Source organism: Aethalodelphis obliquidens, unplaced genomic scaffold (assembly GCF_003676395.1).
Source record: "Aethalodelphis obliquidens isolate GAN/ISIS:26980383/991018 unplaced genomic scaffold, ASM367639v1 scaffold67, whole genome shotgun sequence".
NCBI classification, from domain to species: Eukaryota; Metazoa; Chordata; class Mammalia; order Artiodactyla; family Delphinidae; genus Aethalodelphis; species Aethalodelphis obliquidens.
In genome coordinates this window covers 5,047,252-5,057,557 of record NW_020838011.1, presented here as the reverse complement: position 1 = coordinate 5,057,557, position 10,306 = coordinate 5,047,252, and positions in this window count along the sequence as shown.

The following is a 10,306-nucleotide window of genomic DNA, read 5'->3' as shown; positions in this document are numbered from 1 at the left end:
GAAAGAGGCAAGGGAAAGATGGAAAAGAGTGTATTGAGGAGACTGGAGGAGAGAATGACATTATGTTTAGTGAACAAATAAAAAGTGAGTTACCTTAGTAAATCTAGAAAGAAATGTCCATAACAATGTGATCATTGTGTCGAGACACACAAAGCAGAAAAGAAACAATGGTAGACTTTTATATTCATTTGAATACTGAAGTGAGAGAAATGATGGGCCCCAGGTTGTCCTCAGTCCTCTCTTACACTCTGTGTCCAACCAGTCTCCCCAGCTGCTAGCCTAACCAACCAAAATCAGCCTCAAACTCACCAACGCATGTTCGGCAGCACCTCCCACAGAGGTGAAAGTTTCCAAAGACATGACAGTGATCACATTCTTCATGGTCTCGTTTTCATGGCTTGATGACCTTACTTTCTCAGACATTCCTACAAGCTTTGATTGTCCACTTGTCTACCCACATAAGTAATTCAGGCTGTTATGGTGAGTGACTGATCACTCTCTGATCCTCCAGCTGAAAAAGTCTTGAATGTTTCTGCTTTTCCTCATGGAACTCTGCTACTCCTATGATGACATACCTAGCCTAGCCTACTAGAGGAGAATGTGGAGGAGAATAAACCCATTCTAGCTGAGGCCATCTTTGACAAGTCAGAGCCCATGGACCCACCAGCTGACTGCAGATGCATAAAGGAGTCCAGGTAAGATAAGATGAACTTGATCTATAGCCAGCAAACCAGAAAAAACATGAAAATTAATAAATGCTTGTTGCTTTAAGCCACTAATTTGGGGGGGTGGAACCTGGTATGTAGAAATAAATAATTGATACAGTAGAAGGAGCAAAGTTAAAGGGAACAGAACTTTAGATATGGGCATCTGAAAATAAAGAATATACACAGAATCATGGTCATTGACAAATGCCTCAGCTTGTTGATTGGGAACTGGGGGGAAGAAGAAGATAAGAAATAAGGAAGTCTCGGGGAAAGGCATATGAATGGACCTATGGGTGTAAGCATAAAGCCTGACTATGGGAGTAATAATAAAGCAGTCTTTGTATTGCATGTTGATGTCCATGAGTGCCCATTTATCACATAAGAAGCCTTTACAAAAATGTTAGCCATTTCCCATCAGCCAGGTTCTGATAACTGTTACCCTAATGGTGGCACACTGAGCCTGTGAATGGAAAAGCCATAATGACAAAGATAGAGCCTTTGCATAAGCCCAAATGTATAGGCTCCTATTCATCAAAGCTGATCTAGCTACTGCTACAGCACAAGTTCAACCTACCATCAGCAGAGAATGAAACAAAGCCTCCATAAAGCACCACTGAGGGTGGACAACAGTCCCAGTTAGTCCAAGACTGAGGGGTTATCCAGGTGGTGGACACTCAGTGCTAAACCTGGGACAATTCCAGACAAACCATCCTTCAAGGAATCCAAACAACCAGCTGGTGGCAAGTTGACTACATTGTACACCTTCAATCCTGGCAAGGGTAATGATCTATAGCAACTGTGCTGGGGAGGAAGAAATTTTCCTCTCACCTTCTAGGTTTTACTGACTGGGCTAAGAATGAAATTTGTATGAGACAGATTAACAGGAGAAAAATCAAACAGAATTTAATAACATGTATACATGGGAGAGAACCAGGAAAACTAAGTAATTCCCCCAAATGGTCAAAACCCTCACCTTAAATACCATCGTCAGCTAAAGACAAAAGAGGGTGCTGGGGGTAGTGGTTTAGGTCTTCAAAAGGGAAGAAAATTCAAATGGAGATGGAAAAGCAAATGTTTGGTGAAAGAATGTTTGCTGGGCCATGCAGAGACGGTAGGATACAGAGTGGATTCTGATCTCTAGGCCCTGCTGAGCTTCCCTCACCACACCTATACTATATTCTTTGCAGATATGTCTGGGGATAGCTCTATTCTGGAATGGGTCCTTTATCTAAATTATTTTAGGTAGTTAAGGGGGAGAGTAACAAGAAGAACTTTCTGTGTCTTCTGTTCCTTAAAAATAATCAACCTAAATTAATTCTCATGTCAAAGAGACACATTTTGGGGTGGCAAATTTTGCTCCACTACAACTAGAATTGTCACAAATTTCAGGTACAGGTTTGCCTTTCCTACACACAGAGCCTTGACAAAGTTAGAAATGTTTAATCCACTGGACACCATCACACATAACATCATCTCAAATCAAGAGAATCACTCCAAAGCAAAGGACATGTGACGGTGGACACATGAACACAGGATAGTACAATCCCATATTGCACTCCCTGTGGCTTCCAGTCAAATGAAGCAATGGGACAACATTTTCAATATTCAGTTGAAGTGCTAGCTTAGAGATGTGACCTTGCAAGCATGGGACACTAAACTCTAGGATGTGGTTTCCACCCTAAATCAACAACCATTCAATGGTGCAATGAACATAATAGATAGAAAACGTAGCTCTGGGACCAAAGGGTAAAGTTAGGAGTGACCTTGCTCATCATTTATCCAAGTGACCCACTTGGAGGATTCATGCTTCCTACATTAGATTACAACAGTATATTCTAGAATTCTTAGTTCCCAGAATAACAACCTTTCCAAGAGGTAGCCTATCAATAGTCTCAATAAAATTTAAGCTACAGATGCTACTCAGTAACTTCAGGCTCCTGATGCCAAGGAAAGGAATCACCAATCTGGCAGGGGCTTTAATTCTGATCATTAAGGGGAATGGATTCAGTTTTGCCACTAATCATGTGAAGTTCGGAGGTCCTTATACAGTCCAAGATTCAGTTTTCTCATCTTTAAAACAAAGGTAAATTCTACTTCATGGGACTTTTATAAGACTTAAATGAGAAGATGAATTTAAAGCAGGCTAATACATACTAGGCATTTGGTAAATAATAGCTGCTATTATCTTTTATTGTTTTTAGTATTATTATCATTATTATTATCAATATAAGCCTTCCTGGAGTTTACACTCTACCATAGTCAATAATGTTTCTAGAGGTAAATCTAAATTCCTAAACTCTGGCAGATGGAAGGCCAAATGTGCTATAGTCACATGTGAATCTTAAGTAGGTAAATGTGACTTCTTTTTCCTCTTAAAACAATAGTATTTTCCTCCTCCCCTTCTGGTACTGTCAGTGGAAACTATTTTTTCTTCCTGAAATCTAAGCCTTTCACTAGGCCTTAAAATTCTTATTGAGGTATGTAGTCAAAGGATTTACCAATTTAGAAAACATTCCTTCCCTATTTGTCTAGGAAAAGGCCAAGGTTCTTCTTTTAGAATCTTAAAGAACACTAACACATTACCATTTATAAAATATCACCATATTTTATCTCATAGATCTTCTGGCATACAGTAACTATTGATTGTCCATTTGCTTACGTGTATTCATTTGAAACAGACAAAAAGGTATATAACTCCTGTGGAAATAAACAAAGACCACCCAGATAGAACAAGCAAAGGCTATTCAGAGCTTGCTATAAAGCAAGGGAGTCAGCTGCCACCCCTTGCATTTGGCAGAGACTCAAGGCAGATGGGAGTGGGAAAGCTTTATAGTGGAAAAAAGGGGAAGGCTCTAGTTGGAGGTTATTGGCATGAGGACTCTAGAGGCAGGCTGATAGAACTGGAGCATCCTGCGTGACTGGTTAGGAGCTCATACTTCTCTTGCTCTGATTGGCCCTAAACTGTGAGAAGGAGCAAAATGAGGGAAGCTGGCATTTATTGATCAAGTCATTACCATTTGGGGAAAACTGGTTAAGAGGTTGTGGTTTGGCTTCTGAGAATGTTTGCTGCAGGGTTTGTGGATTAGAGTTTTTTTATTTTTTTTTTGCGGTACGCGGGCCTCTCACTGCTGTGGCCTCTCCCATTGCGAAGCACAGGCTCCGGACGCGCAGGCTCAGTGGCCATGGCTCACGGGCCTAGCTGCTCCGCGGCATGTGGGATCTTCCCGGACCGGGGCACGAACCCGTGTCCCCTGCATCGGCAGGCGGACTCCCAACCACTGCGCCACCAGGGAAGCCCTAGAGTTTTATTTTAATACATGGTCTGGCCATTTCCATTTGCAATGGTCAGTCTCTCAGTCCTTTTATGACATAGATAGAGGACCCCTCAAAATCCTAAATACTTATTTTCATGCGAATCTATGCTTATGGAAGTCAGTTTCATAATAAGTTTATATACTCAAAAATACGTTTCTACACCGGAAATAGATTATGCTTTTGAAAACATCTGTGTATAGATTTCTACGTAAAATAGACTTTTTAATTTTTTTTTTGACTTCGTTTTTTTGGTTTGTTTTGGGAGGAATCTCATTTCTGCTACTTTGAATTGGTGATATTTTAAGGACAGTTTTGAAAATCAAGATGGAAATTCTTTATAGACCATCATAGCTAAGAGAAGTATGATAACCTACCATCAGTGTTTTTCATTCATTGATTACAGCCCTGAGAGAGCAATCTGACTGTGAAATTGCTTTTTTACTAAAAATAATTAAATCTGATATGTAAAATAATCTATTAACTCTACAAGGTCTTCAAAAGCAATTTCGTTAGATGAATATATTATTGCTATCTTTAGGAAGAGGTCACAACAAATCATAAAGTATGTATAAAAATAATTTCACAATAAAAAAGTGATTATGCAGTCTCACACTTCCTTTATTCTGGGTAAAACAAATCTTCTGAATACACCAGCATGTTACCTTTAAGAAGTTGAAAAAAAAAACAATCTCTGAGTAAGAAAATTTTAAAAGGAAAGTGTATAATATTAAATTGCTTGATTTAAAGGGATTTTCCTTTAATAATAACCAAATATTTAAAATATATTAAAGAAAATTATCTTCTTCAAATCATACATTCACTTTTTTCAACAAATACTTGTTGAATACAGAGGAATCTAGACTGAGGATGAGAGCTCAAATACGGTCATCTGACATCATATTTTTTTTCTGCACTTTTAAAAAGTAGAACCAACTTTTAAAAAATCAGGGGATTTCATATACAAACCTAGGTATCTGTCTTCTCTTAAACAACACAGGCCTGCACTTGCACAGGCCAGACATCTGCTGGAAGAGAGAAGAGGCTGCCTCTGTTAGGCAGGCTGTGTCATCTTCATCACAGTTCTGACCACTCCCCACTGAAACTCTGTCTCTCTCAATTGTCCTCTATTAGAGCCCTGCCACCCTGATAGCCTTAGAAAAATATTTCTTTATACCTGTGCCTCGGTAAAGAATTGAAAACCAAAAGCTAGACCAATAAAATATCACATTTTAAGAAAAGGGGAAAAATATGTTTACTTGTAGAAATAAGACTATTCCCACAATTAAATATACAAACAGCTCTGTAACAACAACAACAAAAAAGGCAAAACCCAGTCCCTTTTTAATGATTTATACTATCATTGTGGCCCCTGCAAACTTTTGCACTAGAAACCCCAGGTAAACAAGACAGGCACTACTCTAGTTCCTAGGAATATAATTGTTAGCAATATTGAGTGGGTTTTTGACTTCACAGACTGTATAACCTAGCAGGGAGAAACCTAATAAGAATTCTAATAAAGTTAAATAAGTAATTATAATAAAGATCTATCCTTAGCCATTAGAAAAGTAGAAACTTCAAGGAGCTGCCTTTTAGTAAATCATTGGAAAAGCACAAAGGCCCAGGGAAAGGGTATTTGGCTCACCCTCATTTCAGATTGTGAGATCTGAGGCCTTAATACCTCACATTCCTATTTACGCCCATCATCACTAGTTCCCAAATTGTTGTCTACACACTCTTATCTACCAAATTGTCTTCTACTCTCCTTCATGCATTTCAACCTTCTAACTTATGATCATCAAACTCACCTATAGCTGCCATCACTTCTTGGAATGTTCTCGCGACTGGACAACCTTCATTAAAACCTGGCTGCCTCCAATGGAAATCCTTCTACTAAATTGCTCTTAACAAAAAGTTTTTGTTGTTGTTGTTGTTGTTTCTTTTTCAGTCCACAAACCTCAGGACCAAGAGATAAGATAGGTGTCCTCCTTCCTCCTTAATACTACATTCAGGTAATTAATCCCCCTGCCTTCTTCTGAGGGAATTAATACTATCTAAAGCTTATGTCATCTTCCTGTGCCACCTGCTCTTGTGTCTTGATACCATCTACTGAATTACTGATTATTTTTTGAAGACATCTCTCAGGGCAAAGAATTTCTCCCTAACTCATCATCATTCCCAGCTACTTCAACATGGACATAGATGAATTAGCCACACCCCTTCTCTTTAATCCTTGGACTCTCATCTCTACCTTAGATGCCCACTCCCACATTTAACACTCTCAACTCATTCTTCTCTTTTCCCCTCCCTTTTTCACCCTAAAGAACTCTTGTTGAACTCTGACCTACACCATTTTGCTGCCTGTAATTGAGCGCCTGAATATTTCTAGGGGAGAGAAAACCATGCAATGGCATATTTCACATTAAAGTCATAATCAAATTACTCAAATTAGTACATAATATTTAACTCCTAGAATTCCTATGATGTTTCCTTAGTGCATTTGTTTCCAGCATTCTGAGATAAGTTATCATGTCCTTCCTCCACATTCTCACTCCATTGTGTTAAGTATTAATGATCTACTTAATATTTTATAAGACAATTGATGACATCGAACATAACAGCTTTGGCAGAAACTGCTAGGAACCTCAAAATAGCCATTCAATTTTTTTTTTGTTAGTTTCTGCTTTATAGCAAAGTGAATCAGTTATACATATACATATGTTCCCATATGTCTTCCCTCTTGCATCTCCCTCCCTCCCACCCTCCCTATCCCACCCCTCCAGGCTGTCACAAAGCACCGAGCCAATATCCCTGTAGCCATTCAATTTTTAAATTTTTTTAAATAATGGAAATCCATTCTTTCCATAAGCATATTGCCACCAGCTAAAAGATTTTGTATCCCAGAATTCCTTGAAGTTAGATATGGCCCTATGACTTAGTTCTAGCCAAGGAGATATAATAGAAATGTATGATATCTTCATAAAGCTCATTAGAAGGTATGGATGTGGCCTTTTTTTTTTTTTTCTACATTCTCCAACTTTCTGCCTAGGAATCAAAAATGATTGTGGTGACTTTTATGCTAAAAGGCAGAAACATTTTTTAAGAAAAAGAGAAAAGGGTCAAGTAAAAAGGAATGAAAAAGACTCATTGAATGTCATGATAAAACATCATTTGGGGTCTTTATCAAGTATTGTTTCAACGGAGTGAGAGGATTAGAAGACATTGCAGGGAACAGAGTGAGTAAAAGTGTAGAAATACGGGGGCAGTTTATAAAATCTTTCCAGAAGTTTGATTATGAAAGAGGTGAGAGAGATAGAAAAGTAAATCAAGGAGGAATTGGAAGTTAAGTACTTTTTTAAAAAGGGAGGTGCATGATCATTTTCACATTATTTTTTATTTACTGAAGGGATATATGTTAATTTTAACAAGTTAATCAGTGTAAAGGTGACTAAAAGAAGGATTAATATTTTCTCCACATCTCTCCTATTCTCCCAGCCCCCTAAACAATCTGTTCTTTTTCCTTATTACCAGTTTTAATATGACATCGCTCTAATTTTCTCTCCTGTAAAGTGAGGATAATGTTAGTGTCAGCATCAAAGGTTGGTAAGTATTACATTTGCTATTACTCCTTGGCAGTTGGGCCTGTGACTGGTTTGTTTATTCTCAGATCCACTCCTTCATGCCCCTTGCTTTGTTCTATACCACAGATATCTGACTCCTCCATTTTCTGGGCTCCTTTGTCTATTGGTTTCTAATTAGTTTCCAGATTCTGGATGCACTAGCAGAACACTAGAGGAGAGAGAAAAGAAATCAAGGATATTTAACTTTCTCTTTCACTGGGCTCCATGCCAGGTCTCAGCAGGAGCTGCCTCTCCTTCATTGCATGAGCTAAATTGGAAACTCTCCATCCCTGAAGTCTGTAGCACCATCTTGTCCCACTGTACCATGAAAATGATAGTAGCTTTCAGCTGTTGCTAAGTTCTGGGTGTCTTACTATCACCCAATTTTCAAGTCTTTTATCACTTTTACAACTAGATTCCAACGTTACACTCCCTCTATTATACTACCTGGCGTGGGTTCTCTCTTCCTGACTTTGCCCTGATTGATACAGCTATCATCATCATCATCACCATCAGAATGAGTCAGTAAACAGAAATCAGTTAAATGTGGAAATAAGTGCCTAAAGAAAGAAAGAGATGGAGTACAAAGCTCAGGTAGCAGGAAAAGCCTACAATTGAGAAAAGAAAAACTATCTTCCTATTTAAGGGAAAAATACAGCCACGTAGAATCAGGTAAATGGTCAGCCCAGTTTATTTTGTATTACCTTTTTTTTATTTTTATAGAATCCATTAATCCTGAACATGTTTGAGGCAACTGAGACCAGGGTGTAATTGTACCTTACCTCTCAATAACACCTTAGCAAAATAGTGAGTCTCCAGGGAAAGATGACTAAATTATGTGTTATGCAGATAGAACTTTAGAAAGTGTCATGGAGCTCCTTAGGTCCCAGAGTGCACAGCAACAGCAGAATGACATACATACAACACAAAATGCAGTGAAAAGTAAAAACGGTTGCATGGAATTTCTAGGCAAATTGGGGCTTAGCCAGGCTCAGAAAGTTCCCCAAGCACAATGTTGTGTGAGCAAAAAATAGAAAGATTTCTCTCTGCCTGAGCACAGCACTGCAGAAGAAAAGAGCTCTGCTGAACCAGATGAGAGCCAACAATAATTTAGTAGGAATCTATACAGACTGACCACTGAGAAACCAGCAAGACAATGAATGACTCAACAGAAGTCAGCCTGGACAAAGCACACTTAGGAGTAGATGCCCAGCCTACCCTCCAATGACTTGGGACTATGTAAGGACTGTGGAACCTTGATACAGAACCTAGAAAAGGAATAGAGAGGCTGAGAGATAATTTGGATTACAAGTTTTGACACTGTGCTGGAATAGGGCTCCAAATAAAAAATAGTTTTATAAAAATAAATTTCTATTTATTACACACCTGAATTAATAAAATGAGATTTCTACCTGTGACTTAGCAAATAAAAATAATTGAAGATTCTTACAAATTTTCAACTCATGTCAGGAAAGTAAGCTCATGCTATGGGAAATTTTATAAAGTACTGCATTGAGGATATGAATGAATCTATTTTTGGTAAAAGTAGCCAAGCTGGAAAAAAGTATTCTTATTTTATAATGCTTAAGGAATATTTTGAATAATTGGTTGAAAGACTGAAATCAACCAGAATGTTACCTTGAACTTTTATGAATGAATAGTCAGCACTTTGGTTATTTTGTTTTGTTTTATTTTTGTTTTCCCACACACAAAAATTATATGTGTGAAGACAGATTTAATTGTGAAATTACTTGTAAAGAATTTTTCAAATATTAATTTTTTTCAACTGGGAAGAAATAGAAATATATGCTTATATGGCACAAAAACTTTAACACATAAAATGCAAGACTGGGAGTTCACACTGCACCCATCGTTTATCCTGAAAATCTTTCAGTGTGATTTCTCAGCTGGTTTTCTCACCTGATTTTCTCAGTATCTTCATTCGGTGCTCAAATGGTAAGTTAAAATAATAATTTAAACCCTTTTGGCCATACTTATAATGGAATTTGAAGTGACTTATAAGTTTTCTTCAGGTACAGTGATAAATTCTTACTTGGCATGTAGAATGCATTAGCCAAAATTTATTTGCTGCTTTTCTTAAATAAGAAAAATAATGATGCCCTGGCAAAGGATAAGGTGAAATGATTCATTGTTTACCTAACAAGTTGCTCACAAATTCAGATTATTTAGCAGCTCTTTTTCTAGCCTGAGCATTCACGTACCACAAGTGTAAGCTTAACTTCGAATTGTTGTAAGGTACTTGACAATATCCATAAAATTGAAATACAGTTGGAACTGGAAAGAGAGACTTGATTATTGGTAATACAAGTAATTCTTTTTCTTTCATTACATGTGACAAAAATTGTAGTGTTAGTGGTTAAAAAGAATGCATGGGTTATCTTTCTTTACTAAACATGTCTAGTCTAGTAAAATAGACTGAAGAATAAGTAAGTGACACTTTCACTGACATATGACACAATTAACTAAGCTCCCCAGTAATAAGATTCATTTACTGAAAATTTCAGCATTGGATGGAGTCTCCTCTTTGAAAATATTATTCCAGCACTTCTCTTCAGGGATTCCTCATTCAGCTGGGGAATATCAGTTCACATTTGTATCTATCTCTCTTTCTCTCTCTCTCTATATATATCTAAATATTTTTTTTTT